The sequence below is a fragment of the Balaenoptera borealis genome (genome assembly GCF_965194805.1).
Source record: "Balaenoptera borealis genome assembly, chromosome: 7".
Classification (NCBI taxonomy): domain Eukaryota; kingdom Metazoa; phylum Chordata; class Mammalia; order Artiodactyla; family Balaenopteridae; genus Balaenoptera; species Balaenoptera borealis.
In genome coordinates, this window is record NC_138864.1 from 115835560 (window position 1) to 115863505 (window position 27946).

Genomic DNA, 27946 nt, shown 5'->3' on the forward strand with positions numbered 1-27946 from the left:
TCCTGTGATTCTGAAGGCTGTAGATGCTTTAGAGAATGGTTGTGAAATATTTAATAGGCTCAGAATCTGAGGACTGATATCTATCTATCTATCCACACACACACACATAAACATGTATGTATGTATTTTTTTTAGTGTACAGGCAAGTGACATTAACTACTTTCACATTGTTGTGCAATCACCTTCACCATCCATTTCCAGAGCTCTTTTCATCTTGTAAACCTGAAACTCTGTGCCCATTAAATAATAACACCTCACCCTCCCCTCTTCCCTGTCCCTAGCAACCACCATTCTTTCTGTCTGTATGAATTTGGCTACTCTGAGTACCTCATATAAGAGGAATCATACAATATTTGTCCTTTTGTGACTGGCTTATTACACTTAGTGTAATGTCCTCAAGATTCTTCCATGTTGTAGCACGTGTCAAAATTTCTTTCCTTTTTAAGGCTGAATAATATTCCATTGTATACGTATATCACATTTTGTTTCTCTATTCATCCGTCTATGGACACTTGGGTTGCTTCCCCCTTTTGGCTATTGTGAATTATACTGCTATGAACATGGGTGCACAAAGATTATTATTATTTTTGGCTGTGCGGCACGGCTTGCAGGATTCTTAGTTCCCGACCAGGGATTGAACCTGGGACCCCTGCAGTGAAAGTGCCAAGTCCTATCCACTGGACTGCCAGGGAATTCCCTACAAAGATTATTATTATTTTTAAAATTAACTTATTAATTTATTTATTTTTGGCTGCATTGGGTCTTCATTGCTGCATGTGGGCTTTCTCTAGTTGCGGCGAGCAGGGGCTACTCGTTGTTGCGGTGTGCGGGCTTCTCATCACAGTGGCTTCTCTTGTTGCGGAGCACGGGTTGTAGGTGCACGGTTTCAGTAGTTGTGGAGCGCAGGCTCAGTAGTTGTGGCCCACGGGCTTAGTTGCTCCGCGGCATGTGGGATCTTCCTGGATCAGGGCTCGAGCCCGTGTCCCCTGCATTGGCAGGTGGATTCTTAACCACTGAGCTACCGGGGAAGTCCACGAAGATTATTTTTAAATGTTTTAAAATATGTAAACATTGTAAACATTTTCAACCATCCAAGTCACTGATACAGTATCATTTCAAGACCTCAGTAGAAAGTATTCTTGTTTCTGAATTAATGCCAAGGTTAGTGGTTGGGAAACTTTAAGGAATGAGGGTAGATCTTCTCTGGACCCGCCCTGGGCTGGGCTCCACCTGGTGCAGGCTGGGGCATGGCAACCTGGTGAGTATCAAGAATGACCATAAAGAAACTCAGGTTTACCTCTATTTAAAAATGTGACATTTTGGTTAACACTTAAAAAAATAATGTTCCATAGTAAAATATATGTGTTCTTTCAAAATCCAAACAAACAGCCCTCTTGAGACAAGTTTACAACAGATCCTGAGTTAGAGCCTCTGCAAAGGAAATATCAATAATTATAACCAAGCTCTCGCTCTTACAAAACTCAGATAATAATACTAAACAGCTGGTGTGGGAAGTTTAAAATTAAAAAATCAATAAATATATAAAGAGAAAAGTTCTTCCCTCCTCTCCAGTAGGAAAGCAAACTACGGCCATCTGGCCTATGAAATAATTCCTTTACTAGGCCATGGGTACCCATCACGAGGTGAAACAGGGCTCCGTGTAAATGAGGGGGGAAAGAGCCGCTGCCTAAGACAGCGTCTGAGGCCAGAACATCCAAAGCCCTGGGGCCATTCCACAGAAGATGGAGGGGGTGTCTAAAGGCATATCCACTCATCTAGGGTTTAATCAAGCTGTCGATGATAAGGATTAAAGATAAGTGGTCAGTGATGGAATTTTATGTATTTTTCAAAACTCTAAATGCCTACCACTTAAAAAAATTAATTTGTAACATTTGACAACGTATTTATTGAATTTTTATAATGTGCCAGGCGTTGTTAGGTGCTTGGGATATGGAGCACATTGGTGAAGAAAACAGACAAATGTGCTGAACACAGACCATCTGACGTTATTTAAGAATTTCAGGTTTAATTTTAACAAAGAACGTGGGTGTTAAGTTATCTCCAAGCTCTGTCTTAATCTCCCCTTCCGTGTGTCAGGTCCACCACCAGGCACCCTTGCCAGGACCAGGAGGCCAGCACTGGGGAGGAAATACTAGTTCCTTGGATTCCTAAACTTGCAAACATCAAGCAGTATGGAGTGGGTCTAATTATCAGCCCCTCCTGCTCCAAACTAAACAAAATTCTGGCCAAAACAGCCCAGCTTTGTGCTCAATAATATTCTGAGGCAGTTTTGGGGCTGGTGGATGGATGGGTGGATGGGAGAACAATCTAGATATGAGATGAAACAAGATTTCCCACCGAGAGGGCAAAGATCTCTGAGAAGAACCCAGCTAGGGCCCTTCCTAGCCATGCTCTGAACAGCTGAGTTTGAGCACACCAGTGGGTAAGTCTGGCCTTGTTCTCCAGCAACACGGGTTCCTGTCAGCCCAACCCACTGCCAGGTGCTGCCAAGGCTGGTAGACAGACACAAACTTCTCACTGGGCCTGGAGGGACAAGCCCAGCGCCCACCACGTGTGCGCACCCGCGCATGCTGCGTCCCTCACACTGCCCCTGAAGCCTGACCGGACCCAGCCTGGCGAGGTCCTGCTCCTCCTTGGCCGTGTGGGTCTGGCACGGACGACACTCATCCTCCGGATGCTCTCCTGGCTCTACAGGTTCCTCAGACTTCTCCACATTCATCCTCTCCGGCTCCTCTCTGGCCGCTGCCGCCAACCGGGAGTGTGGAGTAAGTGATAACCTGACCTCTGAAAGTCAGAAGCAGTGGAGGGCAGCCCGAGACTGGAAGACCCAGGAAGGTCTGGGGGAACTGGCTTCTTACTCTCCCACCTCTAGAGTCTGGGTCAGATGTCAAGAACCAGAAGGTGGGAGCTGACGGCTGCCGTCGGGGTCTCTTCCGAGGGCTATGCTGGGGGGTCTGCTCCCAGCTACAGGTACATATCTCAGAGGGCTGGTCTTCTACTTATTTTCTACTTTCTACTACAGCCTACAATTTTGGCACCAAATGTTTCCCTGAATAATGTGGTATGAGATAATATTTGTCTAGCACTTGTATGTCTCCGTTGACTACTATATTTTTTAACATCAGAGATGAATTTCCATGTACAATCATTTTCCCTCTTCTTACCTCCTCTCCAACCCACACCCGGAGAACCAACTTAACAATATTACGTTCACTACAAGGTGAATTCTGCTTATGTGTATATTTAATGTTACCAGTATAGAACCTGAAAAAAAAGTTGGTGAAAAGGACCGTTAACACACAAGACTTTGGGGTACTTTCAGGAGCTTTCGTGTATTAAAATATACTTTTACTTCTAGTTTTATTAAGTTCATGTCTTCAGGTATCATTGCAAGTCAAACCCCAGTATTCGCAAGGCATATGAAGAGAAATTCTCAAAATGAAAAAAAACATAATTGCCAGTTGGTGACTCAGAGCAATAGCTAAAGATTAATCCTGTTATAGCCAGGAGGTGCCTTTTGAGTGCCAAATTTGCCCAGGATGTGAATGCAGCCGTGGACCCTCCCCAAGAGCTGGGGAAATAAGGGACTTCTGTCAGGGAGGCCTGCTCTGCTACAGGTGAGCACTGACCAAGTCGGGCCCAGGCAATCAGACAGAAGTGGCCCCATTCTGCTAGTGCTAATGGGGCTGCCTAATCCTATCACCACAATGAAGTTCATGCACAAAACAGAACCCTGAAGTTCTCATGATTAAGGTTTAGCCAGTACAAGTGCATCACCTTGAAGTTATTTATGTCACATCTTCTCTTATGAGAAAGAATCAACTTGCTATCCATTCTGGGATGAAAATAAATATTGCCTGTGAAACGGTCCCAAATTATTTTCATAAACGCCATTTACATGTATTCGCTGAACTGCTGAAGGTGCCCAATACTCTGCCTGCTACAGGGGAGCTGTTCAGAAATGCTCCCACCTAATGAGCCCAGACCGGAGCTCTCCCCCTACAAACCTGCCCAACCCTGCCTGTCCCCCACGTCCTGCTGGTCCAAGGGTGGTCTGAGGGTGATGCCTGACTTCCACTGAACCACATGGCTCAGAACTCCAATGTCACGGCTTGAACTTTGCTAGAGACTAACTGGGGTCTAGAGGTACCTAACTCGAAATCAAAAAAAGAGGAGGAGGAGGAAAGGGTCGGGACAAATGAGTCAGTAACCCTGCGAGACACGGAGCTTCCCTGATGGGGTCAGAGACAAAGGCGGCATGGGGCGCAGGGGCACACAGGGGCCCAATGTCAGGGACCCGAGGACAGGAAGCAGCAAAGGTGACAGATTTCAAAGGGACAGCAGGGTAAGTGTTTGGAGGAGGCGTGCCCGGCGGGCCCCTGGAGCACCACCGAGCACATGTTGGCCGGTTAAAGGAGCAGGGACCACGTCAACGCGGAAACGCCTGCCTGTGTTTAGTGTCACGAGCACAGGACACGGCGTCAGCGGAGCCGGGCTGGGGTCCCACACACACACTCGGGCCCTTGATGGATGCCGAGCCCCCTCCCAACCTGGGGTCTGATCCCGGCCAAACTCGGCCACGCAGGCCTTCCGGCTACTCCTATTCAGCCCCTGGCCGGGGGCCTGAACCCTAAACCTAAACCTAGTATGTGTTTGACGTCAACGTGCTGAGTGGGACCTACACTGAAGGAGGTGGGATTACATAATCATCAGATGGCTTTTGGCGCTTCAGTGCTGGGATTCTGTGGGAAAGGTTCTCTTTAGACAAAAGCAAACTCCCCTCCTTGCTATCACTGTCCAGTATTGGATATATATGGGGTGAGCTGCAGAGCCCCTATAGTTCTATAGTTTCTATTGTGCAAATATCTGGCACCGCTGCTGATAAAACTGAGCATCCAGCAACACGGCAGTTGCTGGTCATTTAGCACTCGGATGAGCCCTTTACCATCATCATTAACAAACTTCAGCGTCCAGGTCTGCGGAGGGAGTGCCAGCGAACTTGATGTTCTCTTTTTATAAGACAACACGCTAGATAGCCAATGTAATTGAGGCTTGCTCTTTAGAGACTTTTTTCGCCCCTCATAGTAACATGTTGCTTGGAATCATTTAAACTCTGACCTGGCACCACTGTATGGGACACAATTTATGCATGAGAAGCTGGACTAAAATGAAAGCCGGGGTGTTGGGGGAGCAGGCTGGGGCTGGGGACCGCTGGCTCACCTCCTTTCTGGCTCTTGTGTCCTGGGGCAAGGGAGGTTCTCAGCTTCCACATGCGTAAGTGGAGCTGATGAAACGGAGCTGTTCTGATGAGTAAAGGGAATCGTACACAAGATCATGCTCTGTAAAGTATACAATTATATTTATATATTAAAAAGAAGCAATAAATTAAGAACTGTGCCCTATGAAAGAACTCCAGATATTCTCTGGAAAAGAAGTATGTATGTGGTACACTTATTTCTCCTTTCAGGGAAGGTACTGAAACTATCACAACCAGGTTGTATAAAAAGAGAAGTTTCCAGAAAATTCTTTATTCAAAAATAAAACTTAAGAAAGGTAAAAGGTATTTAACGTACCGACATGCATAAAATCTACTTTTTTAAAAAAAAACAAAAACTAGTGCTCAGAGCAATGCCAGTCTGATGCAATCTCTAACCATAAAGTATCTGAAACAGTATTTTCTTTTTAGTTGAGATGTATAAATGCAGTAACATTTGGAGCTCATGTATTTGGCTTCAACGATGACCTAGAATATAATCCAGAAACTGGAAGTGAACTCCAAAAGGCCTTAGAGTGCCACAGACAGGTGTCCTGGAGTCCACACGTGAGGCTCGCATGCGCCGCATGGTGAGGGGGTCAGGCCCTCCCCAAGAGCCTGCTTCACACAAACGCCACCGGGCAAGGGCAGAGCCGTGGGGCTGCCTCGGTGCCCCCTGCAATGTTCCACATCCTGGACATGCACAGCAATCCAACTAAGGGGCACAGGGCGGGTACTCTCCCTGCGGTGGGGACTGTGGCCCCAGACATTAAGGAGAACTCTGTCCTTTTCTGCAAAATGGGGGTGGGGGAGGCAGTTAAGAGCCATGTGATAGTAATTGTACTTTTCTTACTGTCTTCCAACTGAGATAATACAAAATGCCAGAAAGCTATGACAGCCAAGTAATGCTCTTCAGTATATTCATCACAAGAACGTTTGTATGCCTCAAAAAAAAAAAAAAAGTCCTGTGCACCTGTACCAAATGTAACTAGTGTACGCACACTATGTGGGGGGAGCATAGAGAGTCCTCCTACATTTGTGACCAAGGCCCAGGCAGGGAAGCAGAAACTATGGGCCTCCAGCTCTGAAATCCCAGGAGTTAATGACTTGCTCAAGGTCACATGTAAGGCCTTGAGGCCAGAATCCAGGTCTTTCGGCTCCTGCGTCAGTATTTTTTCATCACCTTTAACAAGGTGGCTACTTGACTCTGCAGTCATGAACGGATTAGAACATCACACTGGAAGCGGGGAGGGCTCGGCACACGGACAGCAGTGAGCGGAGATGACTGAACCCTGGGAGGCTCTATGGCTTAGTGGTTACACAGTCATGGGCAGTTTTCTTAACCTCTCTGAGCCTGTTTCCTCATCTATAAAACGGCGATAATAACTAGCTGCAAGACTTGTGCAGAAAAGAGATAATGTACGTATAGTTCCCGGCACATAATGGGCACTTAATAAATGGCAGCTCTAGTTATTATCTTAAGAACTCAATGAATATAGCTAACAGGAGCCTTTTAACTCTGGAGCAAAGAGAATGAAACATCTACATAGAATACGTAAGTGCATCTCTGTAGTTGAGCACATTTCGTCACATCATAATGATAACCCTGAGGGATTCAGAAAAGGCTCAGCTGGGGGGAGAGCACCCTTTGGGGGGAGGAACCTGTGTTTGGGAGTCTGATGCTCTGGTCCCAATCCCAGCAGTCCTAGTTACTAGCCTTGTGACACTGGCCATTGGTTTCCTGAAACTCAATTTTCTCATCTACTAAATGGGGATAATAACGGTTGTCATGAGAATTAAATGTAGGCCTCTGGCCTTTAGCAGGTGCTTATTAAATGTCGGAGCCTTTCCCCCTTTGTCTTCTACTCCGTATCAGATGGCAGTGGGTGCTTTGCTGTCTTCTTGTTAGATTTGTGTCCAGAAAAATGAAAACATTTTTAAGTATGGTGTTGAAATGGGTAAGTTTCAGTCACCTGGAAAACTTATACACACAGGATATTCTTTAGTTTTCAGTATTGTGTGACTTGTGTGAGCATTTCTGAAAAAAATCTACATTCATTAGAGCACTAAAACAACAGTATGCAGCATGCAGTAAGCATTTAATGACTACTTGCTGCAAATTGAATACATGAAAGGAGTGATAATCCAACCAAAAAACAAGCAACTTTTATGTGCATAAAAAGTGCAGTCTTGGGGCTTCCCTGGTGGCGTAGTGGTTAAGAATCTGCCTGCCAGTGCAGGAGACACGGGTTCGAACCCCGGTCCAGGAAGATCCCACATGCCGCGGAGCAGCTAAGCCCGTGTGCCACAACTACTGAAGCCCGTGAGCCTAGAGCCCATGCTCTGCAACAAGAGGAGCCACCACAATAAGCATGCGCACCGCAACGAAGAGTAGCCCACACTCTCCACAACTAGAGCAGGCCCTCGCGCACCAACGAAGACCCAACGCAGCCAAAAATAAATAAAACAAATAAATTAAAAAAAAAAAAAGTGCAGTCTTTCCTTGCAATAATTCGTTCTAATCTGAGAAAAAAAATCTGGAATTGAAAAAGCAGGAACATACTTTTTTTCCTATTCAATAAATAATCAAGAATGGTTAAGTCTAGGTGTTCTGCACAACTCAGTACTTTGGGTTTCTCAAATTTCTCTTTTGACCTGGCTGACATAGACTATTTAACTTCGAGTTAGCTGAAATTCACTTCATTTTCCTGACTCGTGAAAGAGATGTATTCAGTAAAATCCATGCCCTCACAGCTCTCACACAGTTTGTCCTGCCCAGACACATGTGCACTCACAGTGCCACCAGACACCAGATGCGGGGCAAGAGCGAGGTTCTGTCACCCAGCCCAGCGAGCAACACCCTCTTCTCCACCATAGAGATAACATGGACTGACCGTGACATCCCAGCCACACTCGGCTCGGAGCTCCGTGGGGCGTCCTCCCCCAGGGCAGGACCAAAGGCACATTCTTCCAGTGCAGGACCACCTCCTGTCTCTGGAGACACGTGGGCACACTGTCCTGGTCTACCTGAGTCTCAAAGGGCCACGGACCAGGGTTCAGCGGTCTGGACAAGACTACCGTCACCTGCCGGCCCGATCACTCCTGTACGTTCCAGTGCTGTCCATGGTCACGCGAGAACAGAGAAAGACGGTGAAACGTGAGGGATGGGGGCAGCAGTGTCTGCTTGGAGTTGGTGGAAGGATGCGGATGGGCAGAGGAAGGTGGGGGAGGAGGGCTGGGAGGAGGGTGATGGTCCCAGGCCAACCCGGGGCAACTGCCTGGGAATCACTTATGGGGCGAGATGCTGCCGCAGCCACATTAGAAATTCCCTGCAAAACGGCTGAATGATGCTACTTATCTGCCTCAGATGACGGTCACAATATAAAAATTCCCAGGGTCACCCCATTTTATAAGCCAGCTTCTCCTGGCTAGCTCCTCCTCAACACGTCCTCCTCTGGCTGCGACTTTGCCATTTTGTCAAGAAAACAAAATGCCCGTCTTCAGCTCAGCGCATGGGCTTCCCTCACCAACACCATCTCCACGAAAACCCAAGGAAAAAGTAACAAAAGTGACATACAGTTTATGAATATTCACACTGTCTCCCACTGGTGGGCCAGCAGCCACATGTGTTCTAGCATTAGAGGCAGAGGCTGCTGGCCGCTGGTTTTCCAGGAACAGCGGTCCTTGTCATCAAAGGGACCATCACAGCGGGCAGCTCCAGAGCCAAGGGTGAGGCCTAAATATAACTGCACAGCCGTCGAGAGGTCGGAAGCCACCTTTCATCACCGGCCAGCTGGGTGGCCTTGGGGGGGTTCACCACACCACCTCCTGGGGCCAGCCCATCCATGAAATGGGACTGATGATGTCAACCCAGTTACCCGACGTCAGTGCTTCCAGGAGGAAAACTTCTGTACGCATGACACAGAAATGGATCTAGCTGAGCTTGAGGACATTAGAAGAGGGCCAGAGGAAAGCAAAGAACCAGAACAAATCAGAGCTGTTCTACTGAACAATTTACAGGACGGAAAGTTTGTTACAACCAATACAAACTTTCAAGAGGACAAAGAATGTACACTCAAGAGAAAACCGTAGGGAAGGGAGATGTACAAATAGTCACTAAGTATCCCCCGTAAAAGACGGTTTGGACAAATCACCCCAAATCATGGGGAAGCATGACTGGGGAATAAAATGGCTATAAAAATAGAGTTTAATGAAATCTTATCCCACTTAAGACAGCTTAACTTTGATCATACTAATTTCTAATTTTCCTTACTGGATTCTCCTTGAGAGAGGGGTCTGCTTCTGATTCATCATGGCACCCTGCCTGGCTTATGACAGGTATCCAATAAACGTTTACCGAATGAAGGAGGAACGAAAAGCTGTAAGTCAAGATTTGGAGAAGGGCAGACATATCATGAATGTTTACGACAGTTCTGGGAGAACTGGCCAGAAGGGGAAAGTGCATTGCAGACCAGCAGACACCAAGGCAAGGAGCAGATACCTGGAAAGCCATCGATAAGATAATGTTTGTGGAACTTTGGTTGGTTTTATGGAGAGTAGGGGGAAAAAAGCAAACATGTAAATATACATGTGGTAATATACAAATTCCTTTTTCACCTAAAGGCCTGTGAGAATAAAATCTAATTATCTACGTGGCAATCCAGGGGTGGGGGAGGGTGAAACGCAGAGTCTTTACTGATTAGGGAAGACAGTTAATGTGAAAACAAAACCCAGGTACTTTGTACATCCTCTAAATGGCAGGGCCAAGAAAGGGTGTGACACACAATGGGCACAGATGTAAGGAAGGGCAGAAAGGGCCAGGGGGAGGCAAGCATGAAAGGAAAGTACTTGCGTCTCCCTGGGGTCCACACTCTCCAGGGGACATACTCTCAGCATTTTCTTCTTCAGAGAGGTTGACATTTCCGTGCGTTTCCACGGGCCACGCCTTGCATGTGTGGATTTCATTTAATCCTCACACTTTTCTAAAACAGTGTTGTTGTCCCAAATGTAGGGATTAGGAGGGTTAAATAACCTGCCCAAGGACATAGTAAATTGCAGAACTAAGTTGCAGGTTTGCCTGCTCTAAAACCAGCAATACCATATACTTTAAGAATACTAAAAATGTCATAAACAAAGGTGTTTTTTTTTTATACCAAGATTAGTCTCCCTTATAAGACAGAGGGAGAGAGCGAGAGCCACCCCCGGCTCACCGTCCACACCGCACCTGCTCTGCAGGTAAGATCATGCTCCTCAGAACAGCCCCAACCTCCACTTTTACACACTCGGTGCCTGGGGCCCTCAAAGACAGTGAAGATAAAGCTGTTGCTTTTCTTCCCGAGTCAAGGAAAAAACAAAACAAAACAAAATGTTCTTTAGTGTTTCAGCCTAGCACCAGAAAAGTATAAATGATCCTAAAAAATCTGCTTTTGTAAGGATTTTAAAATCAGCTCCCATAGTTACCGCACAAATACAGTTCTCAAAGCTACTCATATTCAAGCTGGCATTTTTAACAATGCTGGGTCCCATGTACAAATAAACCAAAAAGGGCCTAAATCTCAGTTCCCAGTAAAATCTCATCCCACTCCAACTTTTTAGCCTGAAAACGTTTTTTTTTTTTTAAAAAGTAATTTATTGAGGTGAAATTCACATAACATAAAATTTACCATTCCGTGGTATTTAGTATATTTACGATACTGTGTGACCACTACCTCTGCCCAGTTCCAAAACATTTCCATCACTCCAAAGAAAAACCCCTTGCCCTTTCAGCAGTTTCATCCATTCCTCCCCCCTCCCTGCCCTGTCAACCACCAACCTGCATTATGTCTTTACGGGTTTATCTGTCCTGTTCATATAAAAAGAATCACACAACAGGAGACCTCTTGTGTCTGGCTCCTTGCACTCAGCATGTTGTTTTGGATGTACACCCATGTGGTAGGGTGTGTCGGAATTTCCTTCCTCTTCATAGCTGACTAATATTCCGTTGTAGGGATATACCACAATTTGTTTAAACATTCATCCACTGCTGGACATTTGGGTGGTTTCCACCTTTGGTCTATTGTGAATAATGCTGCTATGGATGTACAAGTATTTGTCTGAGTACCTGTTTTTAATTCCTTTGGAGTGGAACTGTGGGTATCATCTGGTAATTTTACATTTAAAACTTTGAGGAACCGCCGAACTTTTCCATAGTGGCTGCACCATTTTACATACCCACCAGGAATGTAGGAAGGTTCCTGAAAAAGTTCTTTTAAACATATCTAATTTATGAAAAAAAATTCCTGACATGATTTTTTATTAATGCTGACCTTTGCAGCTCATGAAAGGCTTAGGGGATTTATGTAACAGCTTTCCTTTAACAGTCCTTGTGAAATCTCTAATCCTCAACACCCCCCCACCCCCCCATCAAGTATGGAGAATATGTTAATCACCAGAACGGACACCCAGGACATTTACAATCTAGCTAGTTGCCCAGGACTAACACTCAGGACACAATTACAAAACAAATCTAAGTCCAAAAGTTCTATCAAATGCAAGGAGGCATAAAATACAGAGTTTTAAATGCAACAAGAATTTATAGCAGACAAGGGAGAGATGCACGGAGAGCAAAGTGGCCAAAGAAAGATGAATAGAGAAATGAAGCCTGAGTAAGACCCTGAAGGACGGGTATAATAAATAAGAAACACAATAACCCCTGGCTTCCATCCAATGGCCGCCTCATGGACTGAGGGGTGCTCTGCTCTGTTACTGCAGGGTAGCTTGGGCAGCAAGCGTCCTGAGAAGGAAACAAAGAGCTGGGAACCTCAACCTGCCTCGCCAGCACAGAGCCCCACCTCATTTCCCAAGAGCGGCAGGAAGCAAAACTCCTGCAGAAGAACCCCCCTCCCACCTGCTAAGAAAGGCGACATTGTCGTGTTTCGTTAGAAATGTTCAATTTCTGTGGCAAAACAAACCCAGCAGTTCTCACGCTGTGCGGGCAAAACTGGAAGTATTTAAGTGTGGTGCGTCTGGCTTGCTAGATGGAAGGAGAAATCACATGAGTAGGTACAAGGTCCCTCCCCGCTTCCCCCGCGGTGCCTGGACCCCTCCACCGCGCCGAGGCTGTGTGTGCCTTCCTTTCACAGCAAGAAGTTAGATTTCTGTGCGGAAGGACGCTTCATCAAAGCGCAGGTCAGTGTGACACTCGGGCACACCCTGCCGTCCAAGGGCCGGGCAGGGCCTGGAGTGCGGGTCCCTGCGCCCCACGCCCGGGCGCGGTCCTCCGCAGCGCAGAAGCCCCCAGTACTTGAACTTCAGCGAGCTGATGGATCAACTGCTCTCTACCTGGCACTGCCGTTGTCTGCATCCATCCTATTTACATTTCTGGGGGTAAGCTCTTGGGGCCGAGGCTGACCGGTCCCCGAACGCACCGAGGGGCGAGGTGCGGTGTTGCGACACGCCCCGGAGGACGCGCATGCGCACTGTGGCCGCGCGCCTGCCCCGTGGGCTCTCCCACCCGGACTCGTTCATTTCCAAGCGGGCGTAGATACCGTCCGGTTCTGCGAGTCAAAGACACCACCTTTCGCTACCACCGGGACAGGGAGGGAGAAACAAACAAAACCAAGCAGTATGCAAATCCCAGTGTCCGTGCGGAACCAAGCACGGACTCCCGACGTGACGGGAAAACAAATCATGGCTCCGCGGCCCCCTCCAGAGGACAGGCCGCCAGTCTGTATGAGGGTGGGGAGGGCAGGAGGGCAGGAGGGCGGACAGGAGCCTGCTCAGATCAAACACATTCCTGGGCCTGCGTGCGGCCCGGGCCTGTGCCCGGGAGCTAGAGGCTGTGCCCGGGAGCTAGAGGCTGTGCCTCTGCATCGGACGTTGTTCTAGGTGTCTTGGCCCGGGGCCCTCCACCAGGGCAGGAATGGCCTGGACAGAGTGGGACACGCAGGCTGCACTCGTGGGGCTGGTCACCAACACGTGGGTGACCCCCGACAAGACACTGACCGCACAGTGAGACGGGGACAACGCTGCCCGAGCTACCCTTGGAGTTATGATAATGGTCACATAAAGTTCCTGGAACACAGAAAATGCGAGTCACCATCGTAACCAAAGGCCCAGGCAAATACAGACGGTTAATTCCCCCCTCAGACAGGGTCTGCCCCACTCGGCACTTCTGCTGATTTCTTTGGTGGCTTCGTGTTCCTGAGACTTTTGTCCAAATGGGTGTGTTCCTAAGACATGCTCTCTCCGGAGGAGCTGCGGCACATTCCCCAAACGTGGGGGGGGGGGGGCCCGCGGTACCCACAGCATCTGCAGTGTCATGCACACAGGTGTCTGACATCACCTGCTGAAGAGAGCTTGTAAAGTAAAGCAACGAGATGAGGATATGGGTCTTTCTGTACAAACCATGACACAGAATATGAACAGGAAAAGCTAGAAAAAAAATTCTAATGGCTCATTTTCAGAGAAAAATCTATCTTCAATCTTACTGTTCCTGTCAGCACCAGCAGAAACCTCATTTGGGTCCGCATGGCCCCAAATTGAGAGCCACACATGAATACATTTCTTGCAGGGGCAGCAAAGCAATTAACTGGCAACCTTCTAAGAGCCGAGCTCTCGCTTAACTGTGTCCCCAGAGTCTACGTATGGTGGTGCCTTGGTGCCTGGAGACGTCCCACCACTGCTGTGTCCACCTGGATTAGCGTGGGAGAACCTTGGGGACACAGGTAGAGGAAGACAAGAAGAAGGAACGGGCAGGATAGAAAGGAAAGGCTGGGCGTGGTTAGAAATAGTAACCTATTTACAGTCTCCGCTATGCCCAAGGCTCGGAGGGGCTACGTGAGGCTAAGTACAGTGGGGCGAACTCACATAGACCTTCAAGGTGCCCATGGCCCTGGTGTGTTACGTCACCTGGTCCAGCTAAGGAGATGGCACGTCAGGGAGGTTAGGAGATTCACCTGAGTCACACGGTTGGTGGGACACTGAGACCCGGGTCTCTGTCTCCGCGTCACCTCCCTAGACGCCGCCAGTGGTGGCTGGTCATTTCAGGTCACTGTAAAGTGGGTTGATAACATCAGCCCTGGTTCTTTCACAGGGTCTGAGAGCCAGACTCTGGCCCCAGGAAGTGCATAATTTCCTTGGAGGTCAAATGGACAAGTGCATAACATGCCAGATTATACAACGTCCGAATGTCTCCGGAGGAAGAAACCATTTCTGGCTGTGGCAAATCTGGCACTTGGGCTCCACCACAGGAGCCGGACAGGGCTGGGTTCTGGGGCCTGGGTGCAGCGGAGGGCAGGGCAGGCATCCTGGGAACACTGTGGGCTCACACAGGTGCTGAGGGCGAGGCTGGGGCCTTGGAACAGGACTCCGAATTCCGGGCTGGGAACTGGGATGTGGGAGCTAGAGCAGGTAACAGAGGAGGGAACATGGAATCAAGGAAGGAGCTGGAGGGAGAAGGAGCTGTCTTCTGAGAAGGGAAAGGGCACATGCAAGAGCAAGGAAGGATGCCCCAGTTCTCCTCGGAACTAATGTACAGAGAGCAGCCTGGGTGGCATCACGGGGCATGGGAAACAGGGGTGGGGTGGCCATGAGCTCAGATCTGCAAACGCACGGACCTCTCATTGCCAGGAGAGTCACAGAAAACCCCTGTCTTCAACCGGCCACTCTGAGCTGCAGAGGACACCATGCAACAACATTTACATGCTGTGGGCTCGTTTCTTCCAAGGAAACAAGTGAAAAGTTCCTGTCAGTGGGGAGGGAACGGAAGGAACGTGGCTCTGTGCCCAGCATGTGGCCTTGGGTCACGGCCCAGTTATTGGGGTGCGTGGCCCAGGCCGTGCTCTTGGGAACTGGCCTCATCACGCCTGGGATCACCGCTGGGGACGGGAGCCCCTCTCCAAGGCCCATCACTCAGAATGCAGGCAACAGAACCCACTGCATCCAAGATGGCACGCAGGTGCCCTCTCTTTAGAGGGGATAAAAGACCTTTCCTACAAAACCAGCCACTTCTCTGTAATAAGCATGAATGTCCCCACAGATGAGAGGCCTGCCGTTGGGAAAAGCTGGTTTTAGGAAAGCTATTTTATTGAAAACGATGTTGCTTCACACCTGGGTTTGCTGGCCACGGCCATGATGATGTAAGAGCCAAGGGCAGGGCGCTGTAGGCACAGTAAGGCTGGATGACCAAATTCCACGAAGACCATCTTCCTCCTGGACTCCGGCATTTCAGGGGTAACAGCCCCTCACTTCTCTGTCTCTAGCACTCACTGTCCTTCACTTTTAGAGGGCAAGTCCATGACCTATACATGAAACGGCAGATGTAAAGTAAAGAAACTGCGGGATAGAAGTGCTTCCGTCATCAGCAGCTGTTTATTCCCCAGAGTTGTTTTCATAGTTCCCTGGTCCAGCAGTTTCCAGAAATGACTGTTGCCCTGCTGGCCATCCTGTTACAGGATGAACAAAGATATCTCTTTTACCCAAACACAACACAACAAAAACAGGAAGAAAAACTAGGCAAGATAAAGTTGAAGGGCTTAATATTACCAACAGTTTCTTAGAGATCTTTAAGGGTAAATAGATTCTAAATTTTCACTCGGAATTTTTTAAATTTAATTTTCGGATGTAAGTTCTGTGAGTTTCCGCCTGTTACCACCACGACAGTCAGGACACAGAGCAGTGCCATCTCCCGAAGATCTCCCTGCCGCTCGTCAGGGTGAATATTCACCTTTCACAGGGAGAACATCTGATTCTCAGTGCCAGAGCTATTTCTGTTCTGGGGGTTCACACTTAGTTCATTTTTATTTGCCAATGTAAGTTCTAATTTACAAAGAGAAGAGGACTAGAAATCCTTCACTGGCGGTCAGTGGATGACAAAGAAGCGGCACCAACAGTTTATCCCTCATGGTCTGGCCAAAACACTTTGATTTTTATAGTCAATAATTACATAAATAAGGTTGTGACTGGAGAGTCACTTCCCCAGTCACACGAAGCAGGATCCGAAGGGGCTCCAAATATGGGGAACCCTAGGGACCAGCCTACCTGCTGCCACTGACCTCGCACACCCACACTCTCCCCACGGAGCAACACACATCACATATACAATACACACTAACATACAACACACACTAACACACATTCACACATCCAACACACACCCCACACGTATAGTACATACCAACACACATTCACACACCCAACACACACACACACACACACACACACACACACACACACACACACACGCACACCTTCGGGGAGTCCTTGAGCAGAGTCCTGCCCATCACTCCAGTCTTGGCTCCTGGACCCTTCTGATGTCGGCGGAGACGGACAGTGGATACGGGAAGCATGGCAGGTGGCAAATGCAATGTAACCTCCTGAGGCTTCCCGTGCCCGCTCCCCACTGCCGTGAGGCTTGTGTGCCCAGCCCAAGTGCAGGATACACAGCTTCGCTGCAGGTACACGAGCAGCGGCAGGAGGGTGCCGGGCCCATGCCCTCAAGTCAAGCACGCTGCACCCGTGTCTCCCTCCTGACTCAGAGGAAGAGACGTTGCTCCTCTCCTCAAACGCTAACCCTTCACCATTGCACTGGACACCGTCCCTTCCTGACACCAGAGGAAACCCACCAAACATACTCCGTTAGCGCCTACTGGATGTGAAGTACGTGCTGGGCCTCCACGTGTCCACAGAGATGAAAAAGAAACGACACGTGATCTCAAGGAGCTCGGGAATACTGGGGATGTCGATAGCCTACAATGATACCAGGCCAAATAAAATAAGTGCTAAGCCAGAGGCACATACACCGGGAAGGGGGCCCAGGGGAGAGCGTGACGGTTACTTACAGCAGAGGCGAGGTGCGCACAGGTGAGCACACACCACAGCCATCTCGTTTAGTCCTTAGAACAACCTCAGGAACTGCTGTCGCACTTCCCTCATAAGAGAAAGAACAATGAGCCTCAGAGAGGTTTGGGAACTTGCCTAAGGTCACACAGCTATAAAGTAGCAGATCTGGAATTCAAATCCAGATCTCTGCCAATAGAGTGATGACGATAAGAATAATGATAATGATGGTAACAGTAGCGGCAGTAAAAGTAATAATAGCAGCTAACATGGGCTGAGTGCTTGCCACGTGCCAGGCACACGCTGAGCAGCGTGTGGGGAGCTTTATCCTCTGCGGGAGATCTTCGTTCACTCAGTTCCTAAGTATGAAGACAAAGTTACGGGGCACACAACTAGCATGTCCGTTAACATCTCAAAAACAGAAAAGCAGATCAGGGGTTAGCGGCCCAGAGGACAGGGCTGTCTCCACACGTGCAAGGTTCCCTAGTCAGGTCTTGCTGGGCTCGGCCCTTTCTTCATACTGGGAAGTCATTTCTAATTTTCTGTAAAGGTGTAATGGGACATGACAGATGTTGGCTGATTTCAGGGAACTAATCTGTTAAAAGCTGAGTCAGCTGTCTTCAGGTTTTAAATTGAAATCTCACAGGTTGACGGAACGAACATTTTTGCTGAGATGTGTCTGCTCCCCAAAAGGCTGATAAAGGGGGGCCCGTATGATCGAGGGTTTGGAGACGCTGGATGCCACGGGCCTGAGGTTTAGGGCAACAGTGAAAGGACTGTAGGAAGGACTACAAGAAGCTGGGCACGTGGGTGTTTCTGGTGTGTGACAGTGTGAGTTGAGCTATACACATATGGGGCCACTGATACCATCCATCCATCCGTCCATCCATCCATCCATCCATCCGTCCATCCGTCCATCCGTCCATCCATCCGTCCATCCATTCGTTCGGCCAGTTAGTCACTCGCTCATTCAACAAAGGCGCCTGGGGGAACACACCTACGACAGCTCCGAGCACCAGCAGAGAGAACGTGGGAGAGAGTAACCGCCTCCACCTCACCCCACGGTTCTGACAAACTCATGCTTCAGGCACCTCCCCCTGCTCAGGTATCTTCTCTCTCAGACACAGCCTCCATCTCCCACCTCTAGTGGGCAGGCTGGCCAGATAAAAAAGGAGAGTGGGGTGGAGGCAAGAGTCTTATTTTTTTTTTTTTTAGCTTTTCATTCAGATCTCCCAACTCCCCCCAAAACCAAAATTTGGAGTTCAACTCTGAATTCTTAGCCTGCAATACTTAAATTTGCCTACAAAGGCACTTCCCCTGTATTCCCTTTCCATTTAAAAATGACACACATGTCATCGGTGGGGAGGACGGAGTGGATCCCCGAGCGCAGGGCTGGAGCTCACACTCTGGGTCCTTCTGGGCTCGTGTCACGTTCCCGCTGATCTTGGCCACAGTCACGTGGTCTGTTCTGCTTCACAGTCTCCTCAAGCCCACCCAGTCCTCGAACAAGCTCGGCCCAAACAAAGGCACAGGAGAGTCAATACCCTCGAGGGCCCTCGGTCTCAAAGGGCCCAGAGCCCCAGCCTCCCCGCTCCTGGGGCACAGTCCCTGAGGCCTACAGCAGGCCCCTTGGAGGGAGAACGGAGCCACCCCCTAACTCCTCCCGGTCTCCCCCCACCCCATTCCCTTCCTCCTGCTTCCTGAGGTTTTCTCCCAAACAGACACGCTGCACCCAAGCCCTGCCTCAAGCTCTGCTTTGGGGACACCTAACCTACGACAATTGCTTCTACAGTGTCACCATCTCCATCTCCGCCCAGGAACGAGGGCCACAGCCCAGTACTCATCACCAAGAGCCCTGCTCCTCCACCCGGCTTTAAGACCCGGTGAGCCAGAGGCCGATGGGGCCAAGTAAGAAAGGGAACGCTGGGCTCGAGCTGCCCTGGCAAGGCTGTGGCTGGGCGCTCCCTCCTCCTCTGGGGAGCTGGTGAGTGGGTGGGGAAAGGATGGCCCGATCTGTCCCAGCTGTGATGCAGAGATCTGTCCCAGCTGTGATGCAGAGACCCACAGCCGGGGGAGGCCAAGGGCAGGGGGGAGGGGGCCCATTCACTGGGGAGGGCGCTTAGGACTCAGAACATATAATACAAGCGGCCCAGGGAGACTGGGCAAAGCGATTCAAAGGCAACATGCTCTGCCTTCTCGGCTTAAGGAGAGACGTCTACACCGGGGTAGACGAGGACAGCGAAGCCTGGCACGCCCACCGCTGGCTCCCCAGGGACAGCTCATTCCATGACAGATTCGGGGGCAGAGCTGCATAGCTGAGGGCACTCCTACTCCTTGCTTGAAACCTCAGCACAAAGCACAGTGTCTGGCACATCTTCGGAATTCAAAAAATTACTTGTTCGATGCATAAATGAGGATTATAGCTCCAAACCCAGCTGTGGCTACAGGGAGGGTTCGGTAGCTACTAAGCGGTAAGTGCTCCGTCGATTGCAAATTATGCAAAAAGTCATGTGTATTAATGTCGCCTCTGTCCATCTGCTTCCCCTCCCAGCCACCCACTTGCCAGTTCACCAACCCACCCAGTAACCCCTCCTGTCGCACGCACCAACGATTTTTGGATCTTCACTGTCACCACCATTGAGGCACAAGGGGTCGGACCACCAGGAATCTAACAACGGGGCCCCGCGGCGGGGCTCTCAGCCACCCAGGTGAAGGGCAACAGCCCCGTGCCAGGTTGCCCATGGCAGCTCCACTTCTCCCATTTTGACGGCGCAGGTGGTAACCCCCTCTGTGGGGCAACCGACTCTGGGATCCAAGCCACCTCTGGCAACAGCTCTCAAAGGACAAAATAATAATTTAAAAAATATAAATAAGTAACTAAAGCGGGAAGAAACTCCTGGAGGTGATGGATCTGTTTAAGGCATAAACTGTGGTGACGGTTTTACCTCCAGACTCACCAAGCTGTACGCATTAAATATGTACAGCTTTTTGTATGTCAATCATACCTCAATACAGTGGCTTTAAAAAAAGAATTCGCCCCACAGCTTGCTTAAATCTGTCATCTGGCTGCACCCCCCAGAGAGCCTGTTCCTTAGATTTCTTTTGCAACCCAGGAATCTCCATTTTTAACAAGCACCTGGGTGATACTTTGGCAGGAGGGTCCTTGGATCACCCTTTGAAAACAACTGGTTTATACCTTGAGCTCAAGAGTGGTTCCAGCCCTACTGTCCTCACGTTTGGGGACATGTAGATGGCAATTCTGCAGCAAGGCAGAAAACTGGGCCAAGTTTCTGGGGCATGAACACTGCTTCTGCACCTGGGCCCTTGACCTCTGGGGTCGCTCTGGTTGGTTCATGTGGTCCGTGAATGTACATGGTTTTTCAATGTCTTTGAAGTTGTGTGTGTGTCCTTGTGTGTATACGCATGTCTGTTGCATGTGTCTGTGTGTCTCCCTCCATGTGGCAGGCATCTATGTACATCAGCATCTCTGCTACAGCTGAGCATTAGCTTCTGTCACCAAGGCGCTTGCGAGCACACCTAGCTGTGCGTATGTCATGCATGGGCTTATACTGTGTTATCTGGGTTTATTCGTGTGACCGTGCACATGCGTGTGTGTAGGCGGGACTGGAACACCAGGGCAGAGATACACTCAAATACACAGAGAGGTTCTCCCTTTAATTATTTCATACTAAAAAAAAAAATTCGATTTCAAATTATTTCACCACACAACTCAAGGTCCTAGAGACAAGTAAGGAAAAACTAAAGATAACCTAATAGCCCAGATAACTTATTGATTACTTCTCCTCAGAAAAGACACTGCAACTCTCAAAGCTTTTACATATTTATAACCACCTCCCTCATCTGGGTGAATGAGACTGTCAGTGGGTGGAATGTTTCACTCAATATTCTCAAGGGTAAACTAGAACCCTTTCCTGTTGTATCTACTGGTAATAAAACACAAATTAACTTAAAAAGCTAATGCCTGCAATGCAGATGCTTTCAGAGCTCTTCTTTTCAATCAAACCTAACTTCTAGTCAGGAATCTGCACAAGCTATGCAATTTTGGAAACTGTTTTTATGACTGTATTAAGTTATGCCCCTTTTTTGAAGTGACTTAGAGAAAGACATTTTGGAAGACGCCGTGTTCCCTGCTGATGGGGAGGAGATGATGGAGGGTCCCCAGTTTGAGCCAATGAGGCCAAGGTCAGCCCACAGGAGACAACACTGTCCCCTGGCCATGGACTAAGCACAGGCCCTGGTCATAATGAGATCCAGATGCGGGGGTGTGGGTGGCTCACAGTTGACATTCTACCAATATACTGACTCCGTGGAACACAGTCAGCTGGGGATGGACGGGGCCAGGACTGGAGCTAAGGTCTCTGAACTCTCCTTCCAGAGGCTATTACTTGATAGCAGTGGTGGGACTTGAAACCCGGTTCTGGAGGCCAGAGCTTCACAACTGTGCCTTAGGGAAAGCAAAGTCCATAAACAAAAGACAGCAAAACAAACAAACGAACAAAACGTATTCCCTCTAAGCCAACTCAGCAATCACAGTACCAGAATTTAAAAGCATTAAAAGTGTTCACATTTATACTGGCTACTGGCGGGGGATGGGGAGGGGATCCCCATTATAATCTAGGGCCTCTTCCCTTTATTTATGAATAACTACTACTGTCTCCTAGCCTCTGGGTTCTCCCCAACTTTTTGCCCCCACTTCAGTTGATTAACTTCACTAATATCCTTAACTTCACTGAATTACTCCTTTGTTAAGTCCAAGCCCCTCAAGCCTCCATCAAAATTCTCCACGGTCAGGCCTCCCTCACCTAACCCTTACTTGCCAGCCCAAGCCTTCAACTCCTTGCACATGTCACTGTCATCCCCCCTCCCCCCATCTTCCCTTATTAATTCCAATCTCCGTGCCTCTCAGGCTCCCCCCACCCCCATCTCACACTTCCTTTAAGATGGACCTCAAGAGTACTTCAATATAACTCGTTCTCTAAAAACCTTCCCTATTAACCCATCTCGCAAAATCTTTCACTGAGGGGGCTTCCCTGGTGGCGCAGTGGTTGAGAATCTGCCTGCTAATGCAGGGGACACGGGTTCGAGCCCTGGTCCGGGAAGATCCCACATGCCACGGAGCAACTAGGCCCGTGAGCCACAACTACTGAGCCTGCGCGTCTGGAGCCTGTGCTCCGCAACAAGAGAGGCCACGATAGTGAGAGGCCCGCGCACCGCAATGAAGAGTGGCTCCCGCTTGCCGCAACTAGAGAAAGCCCTAGCACAGAAATGAAGACCCAACATAGCAATCAATCAATCAATCAATCAATCTTTAAAAAAAAAAAAAAAATCTTTCACTGACTTTGAATCTCTGTAACTGGTTTTTCTCATCACTGGTTCCCTAGAGTCTCAATGAATATCTGCTGAGTGATCAAACATTTGCAATATCAAAGTATCAGAAATACACTCTAGGCAATTTGTGTCTTTTAATCTCCTCAGAGAAACCATAAACTCCTCCAGATTAGAAATCTTGCGCCTTATCTCCTACCCGTCAGTACATCACAGGACACACAGTAGGCACCCAATGAACGTTTGATGAATTGAACTGAATTAAAATATATCTCCCCCCCCACCTAAAACAACCATGGAATCAATTTGAAGATAGTGTCTGAAACCAAAAGAACCAGGCAAAAAAGGTTACATTATTCTGAAAGAGTAGATTACTGGCCTTTTCTTTATGTCCTAAATTTTTATGCACGCCCCACCCTTTCTCTTTGGTCCTGGTAATGGTCTTAAGTATTTCAAATTAAGTCTAGACAAGAGTATTTTGAATAACTGGAGCAGAAACAAAAAAATCCACACATTTTAATCTCCTGCCCGAATGGCATGTCTTTTTGTTTGTTTTTCCTGAGTAGAGCTTAATATTTAGTCTTGTTTTCACACTGACAGTGGAAATACCCCAGCATCAATTTATTGCTTGCTCCAAAAAAATAACTGGCATCAATGTAGAATCAAATGCAGTAGTCCCCCCTTAATCACAGTCAGCCGCGATCCAAAAATATTAAGTGAAAAATTCCGGAAACAAACCATTCTTAAGTTTTAAATTGCCTGCTGTTCTGAGGAGCGTGACAAAGTCCCGTTCTATCCCATGCAGGACGGGAATCTTCCCTTTGGCCGACACACCCTTCCCATTTGTCTCCTAGTAGCCGGCTCGGTGATCAGACTGACTGTGGCCTCGTGGTGCTTGTGTCCAAGTAGCCCTTATTTTACTTAATAATGGCCCCCAATGGCAAGAACACTGATGCTGGTAATTCAGATACTCCAAAGAGAAGGCGGTAAAGTGCTCCCTTTAAGTGAAAAGGTGAAAGTTCTCCATTTAATAAGGAAAGAAAAAGAAAGTATGCTGAGGTTGCTAAGATCTACGGTAAGAATGAATCTTCTATCCGTTAAATTGTGGAGAAGGAAAAAAGAAACTCGTGCTAGTTTTGCTGTCGCACCTCAAACTGCAAGTTACGGCCACGGTGTGTGATAGGGCTTGGTTAAGATGGAAAAGGCACTGAATTTGTACAATAAGATATTTTGAGAGAGAGAGACACCACATTCACATAACTTTTATTACAGCATATTGTTGTAACTGTTCTATTGTATTATTAGTTATCAATGTTAATCTCTTACTGTGTCTAATTTGTAAATTTCCTATGCATACGGGTATGTATGCTGAGGAAAAAACACAGTGTACATAGGGTTCGGTACTATCCTCAGTTTCAGGGACATCCACTGGGGGTCTTGGAACGTAACCTGGAGGATAAGGCAGGGACTTCCAAGGTATGTTCACAGAAGTGCACAGGATCTGCTCCAGTTCCATCCCTTAGGGTGTGAACACTTCAAAGGAGACACCCTTAAGGACCCCTTTCTCTCTCAGTGGGTCTCCCACCACCTGCACAAGCTCACCTCTGATTCCCCGTGGCGAGTCTTGGGGTGTGTGCAGGGAGAGGACTTTCTCCGGGGACACCCCTCTGGAGACTGGGGTGCAGTGGGTCTGGGGCAGGGCCGTGGCGGTAGTGTGTTCTTAACACGCTCTCCAAGTGATTCTCATGCACAATAAAGCCTGTGACCAGCGTGGTTTGATGGTTTAACTAGGTAACTGACCTTCGAGTTGGAAGGTCAGGTTGGAAGGGGCTACCCACGCATCAGACTTAAACGATGAAAAAGGCAGCCTTTGTTTCCTGAAAAACACACGGTCAGGCTTGCTTCACAGGATACCTACGGCAATATGCCTGGCCTCGACCAAGCACGCGCCTAATAGCCGGGGGAAACCGTTTGCTCCCCGAGACACACCTACTTTTCCAGGCACACCCCCCCCTCCCACGAGGACAGGAACATCTCTTTACATCAGACTGTTTCCACATCACTAGGCGGGGACGACAGTGGGCTGAGACATTTCATACTGTCCATTTAAAAACAGGGCAGGACATTAAATGTCCTCCTCTTTGAAAGTGAGGTCGCCGGGGGATGATGGCCCAGCTCAGATACAGGGGGCCCGGGGGACCCAGGCCCTGCCGAAGGCTGGATCCACGGGGTGGTGACTCCTCTACTCCAGGTGGCTCAAACACAGAGCCTCTCACGACGCAGCTGAAACCGCCGGAACTTCTCAGATAACGACGGACCACTGAAGAGCCTTCTCCACCCACCTCCTCTCCCCTGTAAGAGGCAACACAATCAGGAAAATCGACTGGACGAATGTGGCCGGGAGCCGGCTGTCCCACAGCAAGGACTGATGCCGCCCGGGCTGGAGGCTGTCCGCAAACCCTCAAACTGCTGTGTGTGGTAGCAAACTATTCCGGGGTTCAGACGAGACCCGGGGGAGGAACAGGACGCTGTGACCGATTTAGAGATGAAGCATCACTTCAGCAGAAACACTGGGCTGGCTTTCATGTTGACTGTGCCCTTGAAAGCAGAGCTGGGCACAGGGGGGCCACCATGAGGACCCGAAGGACACTCGCCTTTTTTGCTCAAAGCGACCACAGGAGGAAGGGGTCCTGCTCAGAAATTTATGCAACAGTCACATGAGGTCTAAAGAAAGGGGTCACTTCACAACCAGAGGGGGGGCTTCCAAGGCAAATGGGGGCACCGGGGCCGGAAGTGGAAGACAGAGAGGGGGGCTAAGGAAAGCCCTGGACTCGCGGCACACGAGCCTTCCACACTCGGCGGAGCGGTTTCTCCTGCCGCCCAGAGCTCCTGCGCTGGGGTCCCCGGTACCCGGGCACCGGGGCCGACACGAAAGCGCAGGAAGCCTGGAAAGTCTGTCTGCTGCGAGAGGGGTGCCACGTGTCACGTGGGCACAGGAAGGTGAGAACACGAGCGAGGCCAAGAGTCCCGAAGTCAGCTTACCCAGTGCATCAAGTTTGGCTCTAAGTATGCATTGCCTTTTAAATAGAATTTTTAAAAGCCTTTTTACAAGTTGCTCTGCTCAAGTTTTAGAAAACATGAATAAAGCCAGTATCATCCATTAAACGGCATCAAGTTAACAAAATAATAAAAGCCCGAGCAGCCTTGACTTCGCCGCAGTTCACCCTAAATTCAGGCCAAGACCTAGGAAGGAGCGGCCTGGCATGCTGAACTGGCACCCCCAAGTGTAGAGTGACAACGGCAGCGGGGAGCTGGCCAAGGCACTGGCTATCCCTCGGATGGGCTGGTGACCCTAGATGATGCCACCCAGAGCTCGCGTTCAGAGAAGGGCACTTTGTAAAGAGAACGCCTGTGGTTCCGGCCCCCGGCCAGCCTCCTCCTTCACCCTCTCCCCTGGGGTCCGCAGGGCCTGCTCCCTCCACCTTCAAGCCCAGGCTCCCCTTCCTCGGTGGCCACAGCCCTGGGCTCACAGCCTCCCTCTCTGCCTGGCTCTGGGGCTGCGGGCCTGACAGCAGACCGCAGAGGTGTAAGAAGCTGGTGAGCGGAGAGCAGCCGGGTGAGCAATAAAGATCCACCCCTCCCGGAGCCCAGCAGGGACGCAGATGCGAGGCTCCTTCCTGGATGCTCAGGGCAGGCGGGTGGGGGGAGGACAGCACGGGTGGAGGGGCCTAGAAACCTGTCTAATTCGGGACTGAGATGAGGGAGGTGAGGGGCAGTGGGGACGTGTGGCCTGTGGCCACAGACCTCCCAGGGGAAGGGGTACGAGGTCAAGGACAGAGACCCACGGGCTGAGGGCCAGGCGAGGGCACCTGCGACACAGCCGGCCGGGCCGAGGGGTGAGCAAATCGGCAAACGAGGTGTGGGAGGGACGGGTGTGCCTCAGAACGTGTGACGGGCCAACTGTGCTGACGCGGCTCAAGCACATTCCCTGCCTTTCTCCGTGGCAGGGAAGGAGGTGTGGGGAAAGCATGTGCTCACTCGGGGGTCGGGCCAGTGGGGCTCGGGCACCGAGGAGTCGTGGGATCCTGGTTTTACTGCCCACGTGTCAACCTCTTAAATGTGTTGTCAGCCCCATCTTCTCATGGGAGTTTTAGTTTCGTATCTTGCCAACTTCCATTTTTCACCAGACCGTTCAACATCCCCTCAGACACAGCCCATCACCATCTCCCCAGAAGAGACTCACTTGCTTCCCATTTCCATCCAAGCCCTGTGCACTGACCACGCGCCAGATACGGAGCCAAGAACCCAGCTGCGTCCCGGCTCCGTCATCCAACAGCCCCAACACGGCTGGTGCCCGGACTCTCCCGGTTTATGGGTCAGGAACGCAGGGGTTAGAGAAACGAGGCCACCAGCCCAGTCGCACAGCTTAGCGAGTGGAGGGATGAGGCTTTCCTGACCCCAGAGCCAGTGCCCTCATCTGGGTCCCACCAGGGCAGCGATTCCTAACCCTGGCTGTGCACTGGGAGCCCCAGCGGAGCTGTGACAAACACCCACGTCGGACGCCACCCCCAGAGATGTCGATGACTCAGTTTGTGGGGACTGGGACCTAAATCAGGTTATTCCTTAAAGCCCGCTCCACCCACCGGTGATTCTGACACGGAGCCAAGGGTGGGAAGCAGTAAGCCACAGACTCCAGGATGGCGAGGGCCTTGCCTCTGCTCTCCTGGCTGCGTCCCGGTCCCCAGCGCTGTGCCTGGCTCATGTTAGAAGTGAAATAAATCCTTGTGGAACGAGTGAAGGAATGAAAGCGTCACACTTTCCCACCAAGGGTGCTACAATCCTTCATCTTCCTGACCCCAAAGTTCTCCCACCGCCGGAGGACGCTGACGGGTCCCTCGGCTACGGATCTCCCTCCTCCCATCCCCTTTCCACATGGACACAGAGTCATCTTCTCAGAGCACCACTTTCATCCTATCACCCTCTGTTGTTCAAATGTTTCGGCACTTGCTCCACGTTTACGGACACAGTTGCAACCCCTTCATCTGGTATCTAAGACCCCAACATCCTGGTCCCAACCTATCCTTGCAATCAGATTTTCCATCACCCACGGATTCTCTGTTCTGCCAGGCGGGCGTCCTCCTGGTCTGCAGTGCGAGTCTTGCCCATTCTTGCCAGAGCGACTTCATAATGCGTGTCCCTCTCTCTCCTTCACCCATGTCTGGATTCTACCCGTCCGTGACAACCTGACTCCCCGACCATGCCTTTGCTCTTTGCCCCCAGCCCCCAGGAATCCCTCCCAACTCTGAACCTCTACACCAAGAATCTTACTTGGCTCCATTCTTACATGGCTTCTAATCATCATTTCAACGTGCACGTGTCCTAATTTCCCGACTAAATCGTGATCCCTTGAGAGCAGCAATTTTACCTCCCAGGCAGTGACCAACACCGCACACGCTCTGTGAATGCCGCGGGGCATTCAGCATCTCCTGTCTCGGGGCAAACGGCCTT

The 27946-nt window shown here is 49.7% G+C and overlaps 1 protein-coding gene and 1 long non-coding RNA gene across 9 annotated transcripts in view; both read right to left on the reverse strand.

Annotated features, from left to right (window-relative positions):
• Positions 1 to 27934, reverse strand: part of LOC309632633 — a 47182-nt gene extending 19248 nt beyond the window's left edge. Inside the window, exon 1 of the long non-coding RNA XR_014247013.1 lies at positions 1 to 27934. This exon is cut by the window's left edge and continues 15564 nt beyond it. This is a non-coding gene — a long non-coding RNA (uncharacterized lncRNA).
• Positions 1 to 27946, reverse strand: part of HIPK2 (homeodomain interacting protein kinase 2) — a 186840-nt gene that overhangs the window by 92655 nt on the left and 66239 nt on the right. The window lies entirely within an intron of this gene.